The sequence below is a fragment of the Salminus brasiliensis genome, chromosome 10, assembly GCF_030463535.1.
Source record: "Salminus brasiliensis chromosome 10, fSalBra1.hap2, whole genome shotgun sequence".
NCBI classification, from domain to species: domain Eukaryota; kingdom Metazoa; phylum Chordata; class Actinopteri; order Characiformes; family Bryconidae; genus Salminus; species Salminus brasiliensis.
This window is the reverse complement of record NC_132887.1, coordinates 14759791-14781285: the sequence shown is the minus strand read 5'-3', so window position 1 is coordinate 14781285 and position 21495 is coordinate 14759791. Positions and strand designations below refer to the sequence as shown.

Here is a 21495-nt window from a genome sequence, read left to right as displayed (position 1 = left end):
TTCTCATTTCAAGTCAAATTCAAAAATAAAACAATGTTTTTGTAAAAAGATTTAACAACCTCCACAAGACTGGGTGAATGTAACACAGAGAAATGTAGAAGCCATCAGCCATAAGCAGTTTGAATTAGAATGAGCCACAAAAATGTAAAAACTTTTGTCAAAGCTAATGAGACCAAGATTAACCTCTGCCAAAGTAACAGAAAGGCTCAAGTGTGGGTAATTTAAATATTTGCTCATGACAAACACCCAAAACACAGTCAACACAACAAACAACTCCATGTGGAGAAAAATGTGGAAGACTTGTTTAGTACAGGTGAAGCCTGGCCAAATCAGGCACCAGGCGGTTAACCAGCATAAACCCCAAAACAAAAAAGTGTTTTAGCAAATAGTGACTAGGGGTTCCCAAACGTCCTTGCCACTGTGTGTATATGAATGTAAGTACCTTTCAACCAATTAGTATGTGTTATTTACTTTACTTACCTAAAGCCTGAGTGGTCTGCCACAAAAGCTGCCATACAAAGTTAGAAAAGCTAAAATTCTGATTCTGATTTATCATCTTCTATTCATTATTTGTTTTGAACATTGAAGAAATTGGCCTTGGTGTTCCAGTACTGTGGGGCTCTTTGGTATCTGGCAGCAGAGAAAGTTCTGTAATTGGAGAGGTTGAGCTGCTACTGATTAGACTTATTGTTCTAGCACATTCCACATGTCAGTGCTGCACATGTATGTTGGGAGCACTGTACAAGTCTTGCCATTTTGGAAGTCCCCCAACCTAGTCGTCTGCCCATAATGATTTGGCCCTGGTCAAAGTCACCCAGGTCTTCACGCATGCATCGACTACAATCATAATGTTCTTCTTAATTTAAAATATGTTATAAAACCTTATAAGTAAAACATATTTCTGACGTTTAGAGGTAAATTGCTTGTTGGGTTTTTAAGTGTACCATTGCGTTCACTAGTAAAAAATGTGGAAATTGTTCCTCTCCTAAGCCACTTAAAAGAAATGCATTGTTGTGGAGCAACCCTGCACACATCAATAACACTCAATTTCATTGAAGAAAGAGACTTCACTGAGGATTCTAAAAGTCTGGCCATGCTACAGCTGGCACCAGGCCAACATGCCTCTCTGCTTGGGCTCTTCAACTGTGAGGAACGCAGTTGATTAACTGGTGTACTAAACACAGCACACATTTATACACCCCGTCTCCCTCCTTCTACTAACAGGAGAGCATTGCCTTGATTAATGAAGCAAGCAATCTCTTTCATCCAGTCCTGTGTTAATAACATTTCTCTGAATTATTTGTGGCATAAATGTGCTGTCTAAATTTTTCCATTTCAGCAACAAAAAAAAGGATGAATGTGCTCTACAGCAGGACAGAAATAGCAGCTACAGCTAACGTAAATTACTCTCTGCCTGCAGCATTCACTGTAAACAGGAAAGATATGAAAAATCTTTTATATATAACCAGATGATCGTTGAGAGAAGCTGCAGGTACTCAGGAGAAGTACCTATGTACACACTTGTCTTTTACAGAGCTGCTTCCATCGTGTGTGTGAGAGGAATTGTTCTGAGAAATGGCTCTGCAGAAGGCGGTGCAGTGGTGTTGTTCAGGCTAGAAAAAACAGAAGTCTGTTAGAGCTTTCACATTTTCTAATCTTCTTTTTCTGTGTAGGTGAAGTGCAGTTTCTGTCTGCCGCTGCAATTTCAGTTTCCTTCAGGATCAATAAAGTTTCTCTCTAGCTTGGTATCCGGTGTTGCTGCACTGTCATCACTGTCATTTAATCTTCTTGTTTATTATTCTAGTGTTTTTTCTTAACTAAGCACCAAAGACAAGTTCAGCTTTTCAGATGTCGCTAATTTTCTCAGGGAGATTACCTTTAGCATTCGTTAGTCATCTAGTCACTGTTTAACATTCCCCAGCATCACTGCACTGAATGCTTATAACCCTGTTAAACCCTGTAGACCTTTTATTAAGTAACCATCACAAATGATTTTGGATTTTCACTTTTTACTTCAATTTGGGGGGTTACACCACTCTAGCCCATTAGATATGGTGACGATAGGCAAACTTATTGCCAATATTGGTTGATCTGCTCCAGAGCGTCATATTCTATTGGCACTACTTCTGTACAGAGACTAGACAATCTGTGTCAGCAATGGGTGCAACTTAAAGTTGCTGTACCCATTTATTAGAAGGGGATTCCACAAACATTGGGACATATATTGTATCTAAAAGCTCATTTTCATAGTTTACTTCATACATTTGGGACCCTAAGAAGATACAGTTCTTAAGAACATAGACTAAACTATTTCCAAATCCTTTCTGACTAATGAAATCACCAGAAGGTCAGAAGGTAACGAGCTGAATATGGATTTATGAAAGAAAGTACACTGGTGAATAAGTCCACATTACTGTTGTGCTGAAAGACCCCCACTATCACTTGAGCTTTAGCACCATTAGTATTCTCGAGTGAAGTGTCTCTTTAAGTTGTGTAGCCTACTTTGGCTGGGAGAGTTTGCACTGATACAATTTCCATAAGCTGTGGTGGTGATAAACTGCAGTTAAGGTTTCCATGGAAACACTGCATCTCAGGTTATTTTCTACTGTGTAATAATGCCTTGAGTGGGTCCAAACCTCAGGTCTAACATAATGAGAAAGCTTATAATGCTTTGATGTCGTCTCTGCCACAGGCAAGGTATCAGCCTAATTGTTATGGTACTATGTGTTTTGTGGGTGAACCTCAGAGTAAGGGACAATAAAATACCTGCTGTGTTGAGGAAAAAAATCTGCTCAAGCAGTTGTCTGCTAAAGAAAGCACTGTAAGCTGTGTCTGACCTGAATGCACTGTGTTTAGTATAGCCCAGGAATACTTGCAATGCTTGCTGGTTGGAGCAATCAAAAAAACAGCCTACCTGGCCTAATAGGATGAAGAATACCTCAGAAATCCAGCATTAGAATGCAGAGAGCCTATAGCTGATCCAAGATTCTTATGACTTTGTCATGCATTCACTTTTATTTCTGCTTTAAAGAGCATTCATAAAGAGGCCACGGTGGAAACTGAATCAGACTGAACTCAGACTGAATAACCCATTAAAAGTAACCTTCCAAAGACTAACTTGAGCACCAATGCATCAGTTAAAAAAAACTGTGTTTGTGCTGAGTAACTTATAGATCTGCAGAGGAGCGTTTTAGAACATCCAACATCTATCAGCATAGGAAGTGAGGATGCTTCAGCTCTGTCCTACTCTTTTTAGTGCACTTCTGACCCATCACAAAAATGTGATGATGTGCATTGTGAAGAATAGACGTCCAGCTTTGTTATCTTACACAGGTGCTTACATTCACCTTTCTTCTTCATTCAAATTTTGTTCATAATAAAGGGAGAATATTAAACCGTGAACCCAGTTTTATGAATCAAAATGATTTTTAGGACAAGTGTAAAAAAAACATCTGTACACATTCATTTACACATTCATTCAGAGCGGTGTGTTGTGAAAGGCTCAGTCAATAGTGGTGATAGTGGGGAACCAGGCGTTTGAATCCTCTGAAAGCAGCATCACAGGACGCTGTCACACTAAGTGGTTATGACTGCTGCATTCTGACTGAAGCTTTCTCTTACAATGGTTTTTCAGATAAGGCTTTGGCCTAAAATGTTACATGAAATAAAATAACCTCTAAGGATTTTTTTGTACCATTATCAACATTACAGACAATATATTTGCACTGTAAACCCGAATATGTTCATCTAACATAAACATTTTAAGGCAACAATTACTACAAATGGTAACTTGCTCTTACAGCTTACAACACTGAGGCCAGGCAACCAACCCACCAACCGGGTGGGCAGCAACCATGCATGGACAGTGAGTGTGAGTGTGTGTGTGTGTGTGGGGTGGTCATGACCAGTATGCAAATAAACAAATAAATGGTTCTAAAAGATTGCATTGCATGCACAAACCCTCTATATATCACTGACCCAGCACTGCTGACTCTGTTACTGGACTTTCTGAGAAACATCGATATGAGAGAAATGATTAAATCCAACATCAGTGCAGTTTCTTTTTTTTGGTGTGCTTTTTTTTTTAGCTTGCATGGGCCAATCATTATCCAGTAACCGTTGGCAACAGACCAAACTCAATTATTAAGTTAATTTAACTCAAAGACCGCCAGATGGCCAGTGCCCACAAATATTCACCAAAGATAGTTGATAGTTAATATGTGGAATATATCCAATTCCATCCATTTCCAGTATCCAAAACAACTTGCAGGATGGCGGTGTACGTATGAGGTCAGTGGTTAGAGAACCGGGTTATTAATGACAGGGTTGTGGGTTCAATACCTGTGTTTGCCAAGTTGTCACTAACCGCACCCTCCCTGGGTGCTGCAGTGAAGGCTGCTCACTGTGTGTGTGTGTGTGTGTGGAGGCCAATTTTTTTCATCTGTGTCCAACACAAAAATAGAATGATATAAATTTAGAAGACGGTGTAGGTTCACTAGTTGTTGTAAGGTTAAAATGCTATATTTGTGTTGAAACTCAGTTTCTCCTAAACACAACACATGAAGTCACATAAATGACTAAAATGAACTAGGTAAATAAGAGATAATGTCCCTCACAGATATACTTAAGTAAAAGTATTATGACTTTAAAAGGAAAGTAACAATCCATCAGAAGTTCACCTGAGTTCATGAAACTGAGTAAATGCAAGCAGTTACTACCTACCTCTGCTCACCCGTAGTGCTGGATGTGAGGCAGCGCTTTCTGCTCTGCGCTAGACCACTGAGCGCAGCCTGCTGAAAAGTCATTTAAAGTAGTTGTGAAACTCTTCTAGCACTGAACCAAACACCTTCTTCTGTAGTGTGGCTCAATGGTGGCCTACAGAAATGTAAGAAAGCAGTCCTTAATTAAAAGAATGACTCATACCAATTCGACTCATACAGATTCATCAGAACATAAAGAGTAGTGACAAAGGTAGAGTAGCTTTCTGACGTATAGAGAGTGGATATAATGAGACCCTTCATAATGTGGAGGCTATGAACAAACCAGAACATTTGTAGGTCATGTATTTTTCAGCTTTCTTATTTAGGCCGACCTATCAGTTTTTATTTGATAAGCAGGTTCTCCAGATTATGTAAAAACATCCAGATAAGATGACTTTATGAGAATTATTAGTATTAGTGGTAAGTAGAAAACATACCAAGCATGAGCCTCTGTGACTTTGATCATTGGCAGATGTCACACCTGCCAGAAGCTATCATGTGACTAAACGACACACGCCTAAACAAAAGACATGGTTGAGCATGGTGTAGCTCTTATGTCTTTTTGGCATAAATAGCTCTGCATGCACAACAAGGCACACTGCAGATATTAGGCTTTCAGAGAGCGGATTATAGAAGAACTGCTGCTGAAGAGTTTGGATCTCATCACGTCTCACTCAGCACATCTCCACTCTCCACCCTGAAGTGAGAAATCACAGGTCATTGCTTCACACTTCATCAGAAATACTTTTGTCTGCACAAAGATGAAAGCAGAGCTTTTAGGACATAAATCAGTTTCTGAATTTACACTTTTTAAATTCAGTTAAAAACAGGATTTGGACATTTGGACTGCTCTTTATATTAGGTGACCATTTCATGACAGGCAAACAGATATGTTCGAAAACTGCTTATATACCTGAAGGCTAAGTGTGTATGTTACTTACATATAAGGCTTCATAATGATAGTGATGATACACTAAAATTAATGCAGGGGCGTCACTAGGCCAGTTTTAGGGGCCTTTAGCCCACCTAAATGTTCTTTTCTTTTTAAATAATTCCTTAAATAAATGTAGATTATTATTTTAAATATTTTTGCTTTAAACCGTCATTCAGAGTGTGAGTGGACTTTTAGGACATGAAGAAGGCGATGTTCATTCTGTTCTATTCTAGCACTGCTTCAGCTCTTTGGCTGCTGCGTATAGTGATGAACCTAGATTTTCTGGAGTCAGCTCCAACTCTCGACCCCATGTGAGAGTCGCCATTGGGTGCCATGTATGTCCAAAAACGTAAATACATAAACTATACCATTACCATTGAATCACAGAACAACCAAAACAAGGCTGGAAAACAGGCAAATTCCAAACCCCTAAGACTGTTTCATAACAGTCTTTTGGCTCTTTGTCTGCTGCATGTAGCAATCACCCTGGGTTTTCTGGACTCTTGACTCCTGCCACTAAAGTGAACCAAAAAGAACATTCTAAACCACTTATGTTATGTTTTCCCAACACAACAGTGTCATTAAAAGGGTCATTAACAAGCATGATAAATGGCAAACTTGGAGGAAGAGCCTGAGAATTGTGCCACTCGTGTTATTCGTCTTACAGTCAATGTATGAGAGTGAGCACTTTACTATTTACTATTCATAACTGTTATTAAAACCAACTGATAGCAATCGCATGCAGACAGGATATGACATCATCCTAATGTTTATTAGAGCTATTCATCATTCTTAGATGGAGAAATAGCCTCAGGTTAACTGCAGTTCTCACAGGATCTTGCTTGGTCAATACCATTCACGACATACAATATCCTCTATGCAGAATGTCAACAGATCTATCCCCTTGCTTTTTCCTGTGTGTGTGTGTGTGTGTGAGTGTTAATTATTAATTGAGTTATGCTGGGAGCTCTCGACTGAAACTAAGTTTCATCTTGGTTATCTGTGTCCCTATCTGGGGCTCTGATCGCTGCTTGTGGGTGAAACAGTAAATCTTTCGGGCAAACGGCTGAGCTCTAGGAGGGGGAACTAATTGGAAGAGAGAGCCATGGTGACTTTATACCAGCACCCAAAAAGATAAGACACTGCCATCAATTTGCGGATGTATCTCCTTGTCTTGACACCACACACACACACGTCTGTGCTTGGCCTGCCTGGACTGTCACTGTGAATCCTGCTCATCGGTTACGGAGCTGTCACTAGGCCAGGAAAAGAGAGATTAATCAGGAATCGCTTTCCCTCACTGAGGCCTCTTCAAAGGAATAGAGAGTAGCTCAAAAGGTCAAGCACATATATTTTTCAAATTTCCAATGTGGTCATTTCTTACTGCAAACCACTTATTCGTGTGTGATATTATTTGAATATTTGTGCACTGGTTTTCCTCACAGGTTCTGTAATATTTGATATCTATATGTTTATCCAGGCTTATCTTTGTTGTTAGATATGTTGTTTGTTTTTATATACTTACCTTTTATATGTGTCTTTCTCAACTTAAAATACAAACAATTCTGAAATCAACTACAAAAAATGTTTAAACCTGATATGAGTATTCACAGTAAACACGCAGGAGGAGTCATCAGCTGCCTGAGTCAAGTGCCAAATGCTGACTAGTGCTGACTATGTTTAAACAATCATCTGTCTGCTCTGTTTCTAGCTCCACCTACACTCTAAAAAGGAAATGTGCTGCAAAAGGTTCTTTGAGAAATGACATAGAAGAACCATCTTTGGTTCCATAAAGAAGCATTTTTGTAACAGAGATGTGACCTTCAAACAGATAAAGAACCTTTACAAACAACAATCAAAAGAAGGGTTTTTGGGTATTTTAAAGGTTCTTCATACTCACACATCTCAGTGACAAAAATGATTCTTCATGGAAGCAAAAGGGATTCTTCTATGGAACCTTTTGTAGCACATTCAGAACGTACCATACCACACTGCACAGTGGAAGCATACCATGTATGCCCAGAAGTGTCCAGGCTAATTTTGTCTATTATACTATTATATAATATAATACTGTCTATTATATAGTCAGTTATACTGTATATCTCTGGCATAGTTGCAAAACGAGGGCTTGGAACATAGAAGTGATGTACAACGAACATCAAAAATGTTTGTTTTCCTATTTGAAAAGATGATTCAGTATAATCAAAACAGAGCTGCAAAATGGGCCAATTCCAAGACTGATATATAATTTTCAGACTCTAGTTATCGCAATATGGGTTGCTACGTAAACCAGGGTATAAAGGCTATAAAGCTTTTGGAGTGATGAAGCTCCATTGTTCCTGACCAGTACTACTGTCCTTGTGGCAGACTACAATGTTCTAAAATCTAGTGTAAAGCCTTTTAAGAAGAATAGAGACAGGCGGGGAAAAACCCTGCTATTACCCCTGACTTGTTTTCTTTGATGAACTGACTCCTAAAACTCATGTTAGTTCTTGTGAGGTTAGAGAACTGCATCAACACAACATATGTCTTCATCTTGTTGGTTGACCTTGTTAGAAGCATATACCAGTGTGCATAATATTACAGGTAAGGAAGGTTAATAAACAGCTGATCCACCAACCACCTGATATGTGTCACAGCACTTTACAGCACAGTGCATGTAGTGATGTGTGTACTGATGAGCAGGAATAATATGATGAGAGATGAGAATCTCATTTTGCTAAAAAAAAAGAGAGTCAATACTCCACATTGCTGTAAGTGAGCTCTGTTATCAGTCTAAGCAACATTTTACTGTGTGCAACTAAATTCAAGAACTGCTGCTAAAATCACAGGAACCATCAGTGAGCCTAATTCAAATGCACAGAGTAAACCAATGCCATGTCCTCATTATAGTTGCCATCAGGATCGGACTGGGAAAATGATTCAGGTCAGGACTCTCAAACCAAGGCCTCTAATAACTGCGCTCTGCTTTATAGGAGGAATTATGCTACTTTCACTGTTATTTCAGTTCACAAATACATCCTATTCTTTCTCTATGTTAATCATCCCCAGATATACCATATGGGTGACCATGGAGACTGCCCAAGGGCACCACTGGGAGTACCAAATGGTTGTGCAGTGAAAAAAATAGCTGAAATGAAGCATGCTCATCATTATGCATGCCTTAAATCTGGTGGACAATCTACATGGAAAATGCACACAAAATAAGCTGCTCTCTGACTGGCAAATCTGGCCAGCCTTTACAAGGTTATAGATGAGGAGCTAACGTCCTCATCACCACCAGCACATCACCACCAGACTCTGCTATTTATCACAATACAGGTTGCTATGTGACCCAAGGCCTCCCGACTGTAGCTTTTCCTGTGGCAGTAGATATAGAAGAGAAACTCAAAGTTGTCACACAATGACGTGAGAGCCTGGATGCAAATGGGATGCACACTGGGATAAAACCTAAAAAAAATCCTTTATTCCATCTTCCATTCCTTCAAAAACAAACTGGACTACCTCTGCTTACCCCCAAACTAAATGCAGGCAAAATAATTTGCTCTGTCTTTGCCCCCCTAGTTTCTAAAGCATTGCTTGTGCTAGGGAGATACAAACAGGTGGGCTAATTGGCAGTACCAAATTGGGAGAAAACGAGGAATCAATTGTGTAATCTGCTTGTTTTGAATGAAAGACTGCAGCTACACCAGCTATTTGTAGGTAAGATTAGTACATATGTTTATACACTCCTGGTTTATATATTTGTGAAGAATGAATAGAAGAAGTCCCCATTAAAACTGCTTTTTGGTTGTTATTATTATTATCAGTGGTGTCTGATGGGTGTTATGGGTGTTCGCAGACTTTCTGAGGGCAGGGAAGTTTACATACACTCATCATAGACATGTTGTCCTTTCAATGATTTCTTTAATTATTCTTTTTCTGGAGCAGAATAACAACATACATACATTTTCAATACAAAAAAAAGTCCTTACACCCTGATAATAACCATGTGGTGTCTACAGAGAGAAGCAGTATGAACTCCAGGATTGGTAATTAGGAAGACCTACCACTGCTTGACATGGGGGGCAGCAGTGGGGTGGGTTCATGGACACGAGCATTGGTGGTTTACACATCATTAACTCTGCCTAAGCTCAGGATAACCTGTGGAGAGAGGGCTTCAGAAGTTGTGGCTCAGTAAATGTTTCATCTCCAGGAACATTAGAGACAGACAGACTGCATGCAACTTGTTCTGTAAATCAGCGCTTAGCGAATAAAAAAGGTTTCACTATTCCCAATTTTAAAGCTCACATCATAATAATCTATAGCAGTGTAGAAACGTCCTGCTGAATTTAGCCTCAAACCAAAACCGCAAAACCTGAACACTGATCCAGATGGAAAAGACACATTTAAAAAGTGCTCATTAGTTGGAGCAGATGTGCTTTCTTCAAGCTAAAGTATGACCAGCTGTGAACTAAACTGTATTGAGAAAAATAATCTCAAGATAATTATTTTGGAAAACACTTGTCGAGCTAAAAAAAGTCGTTTTACACTTATGATCTCACGTTACACTGTACCACTCAAGAGCTGTGAGTACAGATCTGTGTCCAGAAACATTTGGGGAGGTACATTAACTCGGAACTATGCTGTTAGGCCTGCTCATCAAGTGTGAGGAGGTCATAAGTCTGGAGACATTATGGGATGGGAGAAGGGAAAGTTCTCACACACAGGGTCACAGAATACATGTAATGGCATTCAATGTCCTTCATAAGAGAACATCAGGGTACAAAACACAATAACTGTAATCTGTTACAATTACAGTGGAAAAAGTGAGTAATTGCATTATAGGTAGATTTTTCAAAATGTAGAGTGATGTAGTGTTTGTGAGATGCTGCTGCTGTTGATGTTCATCATTATTTTCTTCTTAAATAAATATCTGAAGGTAAGAAAATTGCTAACACTGATTCGCTGACTGCTGGACATACTGTAGTCTTAATTATGTTGTCTTCATTCCTTTATAAGCTAAATAACATGTAAGCTAAATCTCATATGTCCTTGCTGACACAATTAAACCTTCTCTAATAAATAAAAAAAATTTGATTTTCTAGTTGTTTTTTTTTACACAATCTATTCTTTTTTACTAATTTGACAGCTTTTCTTTCCAGTGCCCTGTTATGAAAAAAAAAAACAAAAACAGAAATAGCCTACAGATGGGAATAAACAGTAAATAAAATGAATGGTGAGGGGTCTCTGAAATGTTACCTAAACTAAGATGCAGAAAATGTTGAATAAGGAAAACTGCCTCAATGTTTTTATGTGCTACCACCATTCAGAAGTTAAGTCTATTCTCTTTATCCCTTAGTATGTCTTCTGTATTCTGCTATTGCTCAACACATCAATGATGAATCTAAATGGTAAACTTTAAATGGAATAATGAGAAATAAGAGTGGAAGATGACTGTGCTTGGTTATGTTTGTCTTGTGGGTGGTAGTGACTTCACCCAGTAGATGTTAATGGCACAGGATACCATCTGGTTCCCGTTAGCATTTGTATTTGAGGTCGTTCAAATTGAAAGTGAAATGATAAACAAACTGAATAATATTCAGTCATCAGCCTGGGCATTTGTGCTGTGATGAGCCCGTGACCCAGCAGAGCAGGGAACTGAGGAAACTGTAAAATCATCTAGTTGCGTTGGCTTTTCCTCGAGCCACAAATTAATCATCACTGCATGATCCATTTTCCGGGGCTGTGCTGCCACTACAGTAGCTCGTTGTGATGAGGTTTTTCTTTCCTCTTGGCAGACAGCCAAATTGTGAAGTGTGTCCTATCCCAGACTTAGCACTGTAGCTCATACTAACGATTACACTGTTCCATTCAAAAAGGGAATCCTCAATATGGCGAGTCAGTGAAGGTTTTGCACAAGCTGGTATGTTGGATTTTTTGTCCTTGGATTTTTTTGGAAATGAAATCAGGAACAGTCTGCCTGCTTAAACAGGCGAGGTGGAGAACTGCCAATCAAACTCAGTAGTGTCATTATTTTTCATCTCTGAGCTTCTGCTAGCTGAGGCAGGAGTTAGTAGTATGGTATGGCTTTATGATGGACAGTGCAATTCCAGTCTATCACTGTTAGCAGCTGTCAGTGTCAACATTTGCTTTATTTACAAAGCTCTTGTCAAAACACTGCAAAACCCATTGTTAATAATAATAAAATCATATGTGACATACAGTATACATAGAAATAACAGTAAAGAAAACATTAGCTATCAACTATACATGTATAGCTTGAAAAAAGAAATAAATTCAAATAAGAACTTGTGCACCTGTTGTTTGTTGTACACTAAATTTGCCCCTCTCTCTCTCTCTTTCTCTCTTTCTGGCTGTAATAAGTTGTACCACAAAAACTAATTTAATACATCTGGCCCTGACATTAAGCTTTAAATGGGCATTTAGGAATGTTCTATGATTAATTAGTGCTGAAGTGGCTCAAAAAAACCTTTTCCTCTATGATCTTGACCCAGTTGGCCAGACTCCAGGTCTGATTGCCTTAAAACTCTGAAGCCAGTACATTTTTAACATTGGCTATAATTTTATACATGACTCATTCTGGTATATGGCGAGTCATCACATCTTTATATAAGAGCTCCAGTTGCACTGAAGAAGATTTTTTTTAGATGAATCTTTCTTGACGTCAGCTGTGAAGGTTTTAAGAACAGTAGCTATCTGTATTCAAAGCTTTATTGTTTGTTATTAATCATATGAGATATTTTTGCACTGTATTGAAAAGTCATGCATTAATATGTCATCACATGACCTATTTACCATTTGTATACACCTTTACTAAAATATAGTCTTTAATGGTTCTGTTTTTTAAAAGTTTCTTCACTCTGACTGAAACCCTGCTGTAGATGGCTCTATTCAGAACCTTTTAACAGTACTTCAGCGCTAATAAACCATGAAACCTTCTTAAATGCCAAGTCCTCATTTAAACGTAATATCAGGGTTTACTGGTAGCTGTGGTCTGAAGGATAGTGAAGAGGCCTTGTGACCAGAGGGTTGTTGGTTTGATCTCCTGAACCAACAGGACACGACTGAAGTGCCCTTGAGCAAACCACCTAACCCCCAACTGCTCCCCAGGTGCTGCAGCTAGGTCTGCCCACTGCTCTGGGCATGTGTGCTCACTGTCCCCCATATGTGTGTTTACTGCACAGATTAAAGGCAGAGGTCAGATACCTATAATTGGAATTATTCAACCCCCAAATGAGGTTTATTTACAAAATGTACAGATTTTCAGCTGTTTCTAAAAAACAATCTAAGAAGAAAAAATAGAATAGTTTAACACAACTAATTTATGAAGTGCTTTCTCCAAATTCAACACACAATGCCACTTTGAATGACCACTGTAGTCTCAGATCTCTTCATCCCCCTGAACAGAATACTTCATTGTAGCACAAATTTGCAAATCTGACAAAGCAAGGCCATCAAGTGTGCTTGAGATATATCAAATACATGGACAGGCTAGGGGATTGATTGTATGTTAGAAATATGGCTAGATTAACAGAGTTGTCCAGAAAGTTCAGAGAAGAGATCACTGCCCTCCACAAACAAGGAAAAGGATACAAAACAATAGCAAAGGCACTGACTGTTCCTAGAGAAAAAAAGAGAAAGCTATCACTGGCTGCCACTGTTATAAAGAGGCAGATGGTCAGAAACCCTTGAGTGACTGCAAAAGACTAGTGGCAAGATTTTGTGGCAGCAAACACTGATGTTTTAGTTTGCACAGTAAGGTGCATACTACATGCTAAATGTTGCCATGCTTGCACACCTCTACTGACCAAAGAGCACAAGAAATATCAGCTACCCAAAACTATCTAAATTACCCATAGAACTTTTGGGATTCTGTTCTGTGGAATGATAAAACAAAACTGGACTTTTTCTGACATATGGATCAGCAATACATTTGGAGGAGGACGAATGAAGCATGTGCTAAAAAGAACATTTTACCTACAGTGAAGCAGGGCGGCGGCTCAGTGATGCTCTGGGGCTGCTTTGCTTTCTCTGGAAACCTGCAATGTGTGGATTAATTTAATCCATATTATCAGGAAGTATCAGGAAATCCTATGAGAAAATGTTGGTTTCAAAGAAGGTCCTAGAGGATTCTTCTGACTTGAATCTTTGGGACAATTTGAGGAAGATGAGACTGCAGCACCCAAACCCAAGAATATTAGAGAACTGGAGGCCATTGAAGTGCTGTCAGAAGCTGCTGTTTGCAGCAGGTCTTAACAGCAAAAGGGTGCTCTACTATGTACTAAAGACACTTGTGAATTTAGAAAAATCACTTCTTATTTTGACCACTGAGCTAATTCTATTGTTCTTGTTTGATTGGTTTATTAGAAACAGCTGAATGTTTGTAAATTCTGACAATAAACCCAATTAGGAGGTTCAATAACTTCAATAATGGCTTTTTCTTCTATTGTTTCAAACAACCCCTGTTAAGTAATGTACAGAACCCTCTTTGCTTAAAGTATATATTTTTTACTACTCAGCTTCATTCCAACTAGGTTATGTATGTGAAGAACCCAGAGTCAGACATGTTTCCAGTGCCTGTAGAGGGTGGTATGGTCAGGAGCTTTGCTTATGAGTGTTACAGTGCTAGCAGAACATTACTAGTGCACACTGAATCCACATTCCACAACCTCAGATTCTTAGAAGGCAGATTGCATAGGTGAAATATGTGCCTGAAATGACAAATGATGCATACGTGTAGTCATTACACACTAATACACAACCTCCACCTTTTGCAGTCGGTTGCCATAGTGAAACCATTCTTCTCCACCAGCCAAAAACGCACGCAAAGCCGAAACCACTTTCATCACACACTCTTGCTGTCTCTATGGCGATGGCCGTTATGAGGGACCTTTGATACTTTGAGTTATGTGCGCTTAAGCCACAAAAGAATGGTGCTGTTTGACGTCCAAATCAGTGAACATGGAGTACTGAGCGTGCACAAAAGGCCAGCCCCATATCTTCTGTCAACACAAAACCTATTCAAACAGCGGAGCATAAATTCTTGATTTAACATACTGACACCTTCTGCCCTGGCTGAGGCGAAAGAGCAAACATTGCCTTGGTGAGTGTTCTCCTGCGGCACACCCCGCTGAGAGAGTCTCTGTAGCCTATTTCTATCATTCACACAGCATTACCTGCACAAAAGATACTCTGCAAGGTGTCTAGCCTGGCATCGCTGCCAACTGTCACCCCATCAGATCAAGGTACTGGGAGTTTCAGAGTTGCTCCAGATTGAAGCTCTCTGTCTGTGCATTCCGCTCACTAAACACAGTTGGTTCAAGGTATAAACGATGACCTTTTGCCCCTCTCCTTGTCAGTGGAGAAGAAGCAAAGCCCACCGAAGCAGGAAACAATGATGTGGTCAGATTACAGTGTCAAGCCAGCCTTTCCTCATTCCACTGAGACTGTTGCTGCACACTTCTGAGGCCTGCTTGGCTTAAAGCCCCAGTCAGATATCTGTATGAAATAATACAGTGGTAAACTAAGGCTATTTGAGCTATCTGACCTTCAGTTAAGCCTTAAGGCCTTAAATGTAAAGACCCGTTGTTACAGTAATGCTCCTTTCTGCAAGCTCTTTTACAGGATTTCTAACTTTGTCTGTTGTTCATTTATACAGAGGGAAAATAAGAAAAGTGATGAACTAGCCACACTCCTCTGGAAACATATTCCCTAAAATAATAATAATGTTATTGGATATAATAATAATAATAATAATAATAATAGTGTCAATTAGTTTTAAGTAGTGTTTTGTATTGGACAAGCACAATATAAACACAAATGTACTTTAATAATTAATTTTCATTTTGGGCAGATGTTCTTGCCTGCCTTTAAAGACCAACATGACTGAATGATACTGAAAGATGCTATGAAACTACCCACAAAACATGTGTCCAAACATCTGCGTTTCAAAATTATATCTCTATAAACTAAATCAATCTACTGTTTGAATTTTCATATTGACCTTGCAAAAAACTGTATTTTAAGACCATTAATAGAATGGGACCTCAGAACGTGACCTTCTACTGTCTGAAATCTGACATATCAAATATTTTTGGCGCTGTGGATCATTTAGAGAGTACCCCAAAAATAACACCCTGTGAATTCATCATTTTCACCTAGGCCGGCATTTTCAAACTACCCCAGCTTGTGGTGGTGGTGGGGGGGGGGGGGGTGGGGGGGTTTGGGGGTTAGCGAACGTGGCACCCCTGTGGTTGAAAGAACCAGTGAGTGCAATGTGTGCATGATGAGAACAGAGCAGTGTTTCTGGTTACCATAGCGATCATGCAGCTTAAATGTCATCTGTTTTCCAGCTGTTTAATACTATTGTAATGGTCTGACACTTTCTAGGTTAAGCCGTTGTGTGAAGTCCTAACCAAGGGGAGAATTCACTGTATCAAACCAGAATCCATAGAGAAAAATACCAGCTTGGATTGATGTGTCAGCAAATTTTGAGTCCAACTGAAACAGTTGTCAGTATTGCTATGATACTTGCATAGTTTAAAAAACATTCCTTTTTTATTTCTAGAAATCCTACCTTAAATGATCTTTTCCCATCATCTTATCACCCACTTTATTCTTTCTTACGTTTCTGTTATCCCATCACAGTCAAACAATAGTAATGTACAGTATGACATTGTCCTGAGAATTGCCAGGTGCAAAGTTTTCCAAATTATTTGTGGATCTACACAGCTCATCACTGTCATCCATGTAAGTTCTGAACTCAAAAATAGAAAATGTTGCTCTCAGGTTGATAGTCACTTACAAAACGATGAAGATGTGCTTGTATTTTTCATGTCCTCTCTCAGCACGTGGAGTCAGAGAAGCTGCTGTACTGTTTTCCAAAGGTTGAACTAAAATCTTAAATGACTGCAGCCTTCACCATAGATGTCATTGCCAAAATGTAAAAACACATGAGGTGCACTATAAAGAGTAAATACAGATGGATCAACTCGAGCAAGTGGTGTTCTATTTCTAGGGTTTACCAGCATGTGCAAAAAACTAGGTGCATTTCACTGCTGGTGCAACAATCCAGCCAAATCCAGCCCTGCTTATGTGGCAGAAGAAAGCAAAACGCTTGTGAGAACTGCATAACGCTGCATAACCCAAGTCCCATTCATGTAAAATCCTGTAATATCTACTGTGTTGGTCCAAAATTCACGGGAAATTAACAACTCCTACATTTTAAAAAAATTAACAAAGGTTGTGTAAATAAAGGTGCTCTGAGAAAGCTCAATACAGCACTCCAACAAAGAGATTAGCTTGCAAGCATATGCCACACACCCCGGCAGCATCTTACTAATGGTGTCTTTTATCTTCAAATGGGTTTATGTGCGAGAGTGCAGGAAGGAACTAGTGATCCCTGAAGGGCAGTTATGAGAGTGAGATGCTTAAACTGTTGACTGCTGTTACTGTTGCAGTGCAGCAGACCAGCAGGTCATAAATACACAATGTGGCCCCGCTGCTAAAATGTCATCCATAATGATGACACTCTATCAGGACTCCTCTCACTGCCTAATGACCCACTAGTGGAGGGTCACTCTCTCACGAAGAGAGAGAGAGAGAGGGAGGGAGGGATGGAGAGAGAGAAAGAGAGTGTTATCTATTTACCCATCTATCCTTAAGATCCTTAATCTATCCTTTTGACCTTAATCAGTATTAGTATTATTTCTTTATTATAATTATTTTTTATTTAGATATCATTGTATTTGTATTTGTCAAAGTCTTACGTCTTGGGTACTTAATGTTTTACATGTTCATTCTTGAGAGAGAGAAATAGGCAGAAAGAGAGTGAAAGTGAGTGAGACACACACACACACACACACACACACACACAGAGAGAGAGAGAGAGAGAGAGAGAGAGAGAGAGAGAGAGAGAGAGAGAGAGAGATAGGCTAAATGTGTAAATAGATATTAAGGGTAAGGAGATACATCAGCACTGTAAATGTGATGAAATATGTAATTATTATTAAGAGCTCAATTTGCCATCCGGTTGCATCAGTCATATATATTAAAGGATGCAACAGTTAATCGTTTATTACGACTAAACGTGTAAATTAGTTTTCAGATCAGTGCTGAATGAGGAAATCAGGATTAAAGGCATAGGCTGTGCCAGTGTGGCCTTGCCGTTAGAGTGTGTTTATCCTGCTTATTCCGCCGTGTTTTAAATTGTTGTGCTCGGTGGCCAGCCTAATCACTGGTGAGAAATGAAGTGGGTGTTTGACTGGGAAGCTGAAATTTCACACATGCCAAATCTGATCTTGATCTTGAGTTGTTAACGGTATTCAAGGTGTGACATTAATCTGGGTGCAGCGCAAGACTCATATCTCCAATACGGAACATTGCATGCTTTCTTCAGCAATCTGTGTCTGTGTGTGGAGATTAAAAGTTAATGGAAAATAGAAGGGTTCAGCCATTGCTAAGCATGCTCAGGTAGGTGCTGGTGGTCAGTCTGATCAATCAAGGCCAAGATCCACTGGACATAACGCATGAGTTCGAGAGCTCACAGTTACTGTTCTTTTCAGTCAGAGGAGAGGGTACCTTGTTTGCCAAAAGCACTGAGAGAGTTATTGTGTTTAGTTTTATTGCTTCTCTCCCTCATGGTCACTTTCAGTCCGTATGCAATCTGCATTAAGTCATCATCCTCTCCCAACAGCTGCCGGCAGCCAGTTCATCTGCTAATTAAACCATTTCATTTAAATAAGTGTCGACTCAGTTAAATAAGAACTAGCAACACAGCAAAAAGTGTGTCTTGGCAAGTGAAATCATGTTAAATCTAGTAAGGGGTGTCACTAGATGACACCCCTTCTAATGAATGCATTCAGCTACCCTAAAGTTGCACCTACTGCTGACACAGGTGCAAATGCACACACAACATGTCTAGTTCCTGTGTTGCCAATAGAATGTGACTCTCTCTCACAAGACAAGACAACCATATTCACCATTTGTGTTAGATATTGAGTGAACATGGCCTCCACCTTTAACACATCTGTGCAGTGAAAACACACATACACTTTAGTGAGCAAATACACACAGTAATACAGTGAGCACACATGCCAGAGCAGTGGGCAGCCCCCAGGGAGTGGAGAGGGTTAAGGACCTTGCTCAAAGGCTTAACAGTTGCAGCTTAGCAAACCTAGGTATCAAACCCACAACCTTGTCATCTACAACCCAGTGTTCCAATCACTAAGCCACTACTGCCCTCTTGGCTGGGGAAGAGGTTAGGTGGTGATCATTCAATAATGCTCTTGAATGCAATCAAATCCTCATAACAGTGCTCCAATCTAGTAGAAAGCCTTCTTCCTGGACAGTAGAGACAGGTACTTCAACAAAAGCAGGATAAGCTGTTTTTAATATCCTGGATTTCAGAAGAAACAATTAATGAGCAGGTGTCCCAATACTTCTGTCCATATAGTGTATCTAATATTAGTCATAATGAAATGAGATTTACAAGATTATTTTACCTATTTCTATTTCTATGTCAGTTATCAAGGCAAATCATCTTTTTCCCCAGCCAGATATTCTTTGCTTGTTTCAAGCCCATAAATTACACAAAACAATTAACTGCCTAGAACAAAACTGAATACTAATAATTATAATATTAATATCATAATGAAACCTATTTCATATATTGAATACATAATTTCACTTGCCAGATCATGTTATTGAAGTGTAAGAAGATCTCTGCATTTTGCTGGCAGGGCTTTGTAAATGGCCTTCAAGCACAGGCATGTTATTAGCCTCTGTTGGAAATACAAGTGGGCCAGCGGTGCTAAACCATAACTGTCAATCATCGGCTGAACCGTACTCCAAATATAGAGTCAGGTTAATGGATTAATGACTGCACAACCACCAAACGCAGTCTTTTCTTAATTACCCTCCCTTTAATGCAGAATAACACACAGCCATTAAACCTGTAACTCTTCACTGTGAGGTTATACAGAACATTTTGTTAGAGCTAAGGTCTGCCTACACCTTATCGTATTTTTTTGATAATATGGAACAGCTCAGAGTAAATTGAAAGGAAGCTGAAATATTCAGCATCCCAGAACTATAGTCAGAATGTCATATAGACCAACACCCACCACTAACACCCGAATACTATATATACAATATCAGTCCTTCAGTCTCTGTATAAAAATTAGCTTCCAGGCTGCCTGAAGAAAGCAAAGGATCAGTCTCAGCAGCTTTCTTTCCCTTTTGTGCTGTATGAAAATTGGTAGCGTAATCCAGCAGAGATACCGTTAGCAGTGCAGAACACGGCACTTGAAGATCTGGGTGAAACTGTTAAAAATCAGCAGCATAGCCAGCAAATGTCCTTATGAAAAAATACCCGTCTTTCAGGCCTATGCAGGAGCCAGTGTTTGGAAAGCACATTGTTGTTGAATTCTTATGACAAAACTGTGGTTTCCACGGCTGATGAAGAATATCAGTGAAACCAACAGAAAGAACAAAGTGTTCTCACTGTTGATGCTGATTCATTGAAGCCATTTTCAGTCAGAACATTTGTCATGAAGCTGTTGCTTCACTTCAAGGAGCACTGCATGGAGTAGTACCCTTTACTGCCCTCTGACATGAAATTTCATTAGTGCAAAAGTTTCAGATCTTATTTGACCGACACAAAGCCAACAGATCAAATGTGAGAGGCTCCTAGAATATCATCCAAACACACTGAACACATACTGCATCACCTAATAAATAAGTCTCCACCAGCCTGTTTCAGCTCTAACAGGTGTTTTTGGTGATCGGATCACGTTTGAATTTTACTCTTCCGCATGAAAAGCCAGGTGTGAACATTTAATGCAAATCATTCAATCAACAGAATGTGTTTTCTGTGTTAGGATTCTGCCAGGCAAGCAGAAACACGTTTGTCAAAAAAACGCTAATACAAGTAATAATTACTGTAGATCTTGGCTTTTCTCTTGCTCTTTCTGTCTCTCTCACTATGTGTGTGTGTGTGTGTGTGTGTGCGTGTGTGTGTGTGTGTGTGTGTGTGTGTATGTACTTATACGGTAGATGATCGCAGTATTACAGAGTTGGTTCTACTGTAGCTATGTAATTTGTAATAGTCTTTTGCATTTTCTGATAGAGCCGTTACAGAAATATGAGAACCATCTACTGTTCCACCACGTTGTAGAAACTGTACCTTCACTGTTTACATGAAGTGAAAGGGAAATGATGTAGGCATGGGTGTGCTTCTTACGTAAGAAAGTAAAATCGGATCTCACTGCGGGCGCATTTTAATGATAAGTGTAACAGAATCCAGTCAAAGTAGATTCAGATACTCAATACCTCAATATCTCAATACAAAATGCACGTTAATGCCAAAATGGGCAAAGGAAGTGGCAGAACTACAGCCATGTAGTGGTTCCTCCTAAGCAAACATGTAGATTCCCTTAAACTGAAATGATAATTATTTGAATTTCTCATATGCAAACATCTGACAAAGAATAAAAATATTGTATTTGATTGAAACACATTGCTTCAATAGAAGCAGACGTATCTGCCTTTTTAGTTACGCACAAAACTACAACATTGCTTGTTTTAATATCAAAAGTAAAAGTCTCTTCAGCTGCATTGAAGTACATCCACTGCTGACACAAATATTCAAATGCAAATGCATCATGCAAAGCATTGACAAGAAGGCTATAAAGACCCCCAGCATTGAGCTGTGGAGTAGTGGACCTGTGGAACTTATCTAGATTGATGGAGCTCATCCAATACCTTTGGGATGAGTTGGAGTGGTGTTTGTGATCTGGA

General features: G+C 39.3%; 1 protein-coding gene across 4 annotated transcripts in view; it reads right to left on the bottom strand.

Annotated features, from left to right (window-relative positions):
- ttc6 (tetratricopeptide repeat domain 6) overlaps positions 1–21495 on the bottom strand; it is an 84481-nt gene that overhangs the window by 9619 nt on the left and 53367 nt on the right. Inside the window, exons 31-32 of one of the 4 annotated variants that reach the window (XR_011980522.1) lie at positions 4723–4875; positions 4342–4441 (exon numbers count right to left, since the gene is read on the bottom strand). The exons of the other annotated variants lie outside the window; for them this stretch is intronic. The gene's annotated coding sequence lies outside the window, so the exon portion shown is untranslated. The remainder of the gene's footprint in view (positions 1–4341; positions 4442–4722; positions 4876–21495) is intronic. 4 annotated transcript variants of the gene reach the window in all.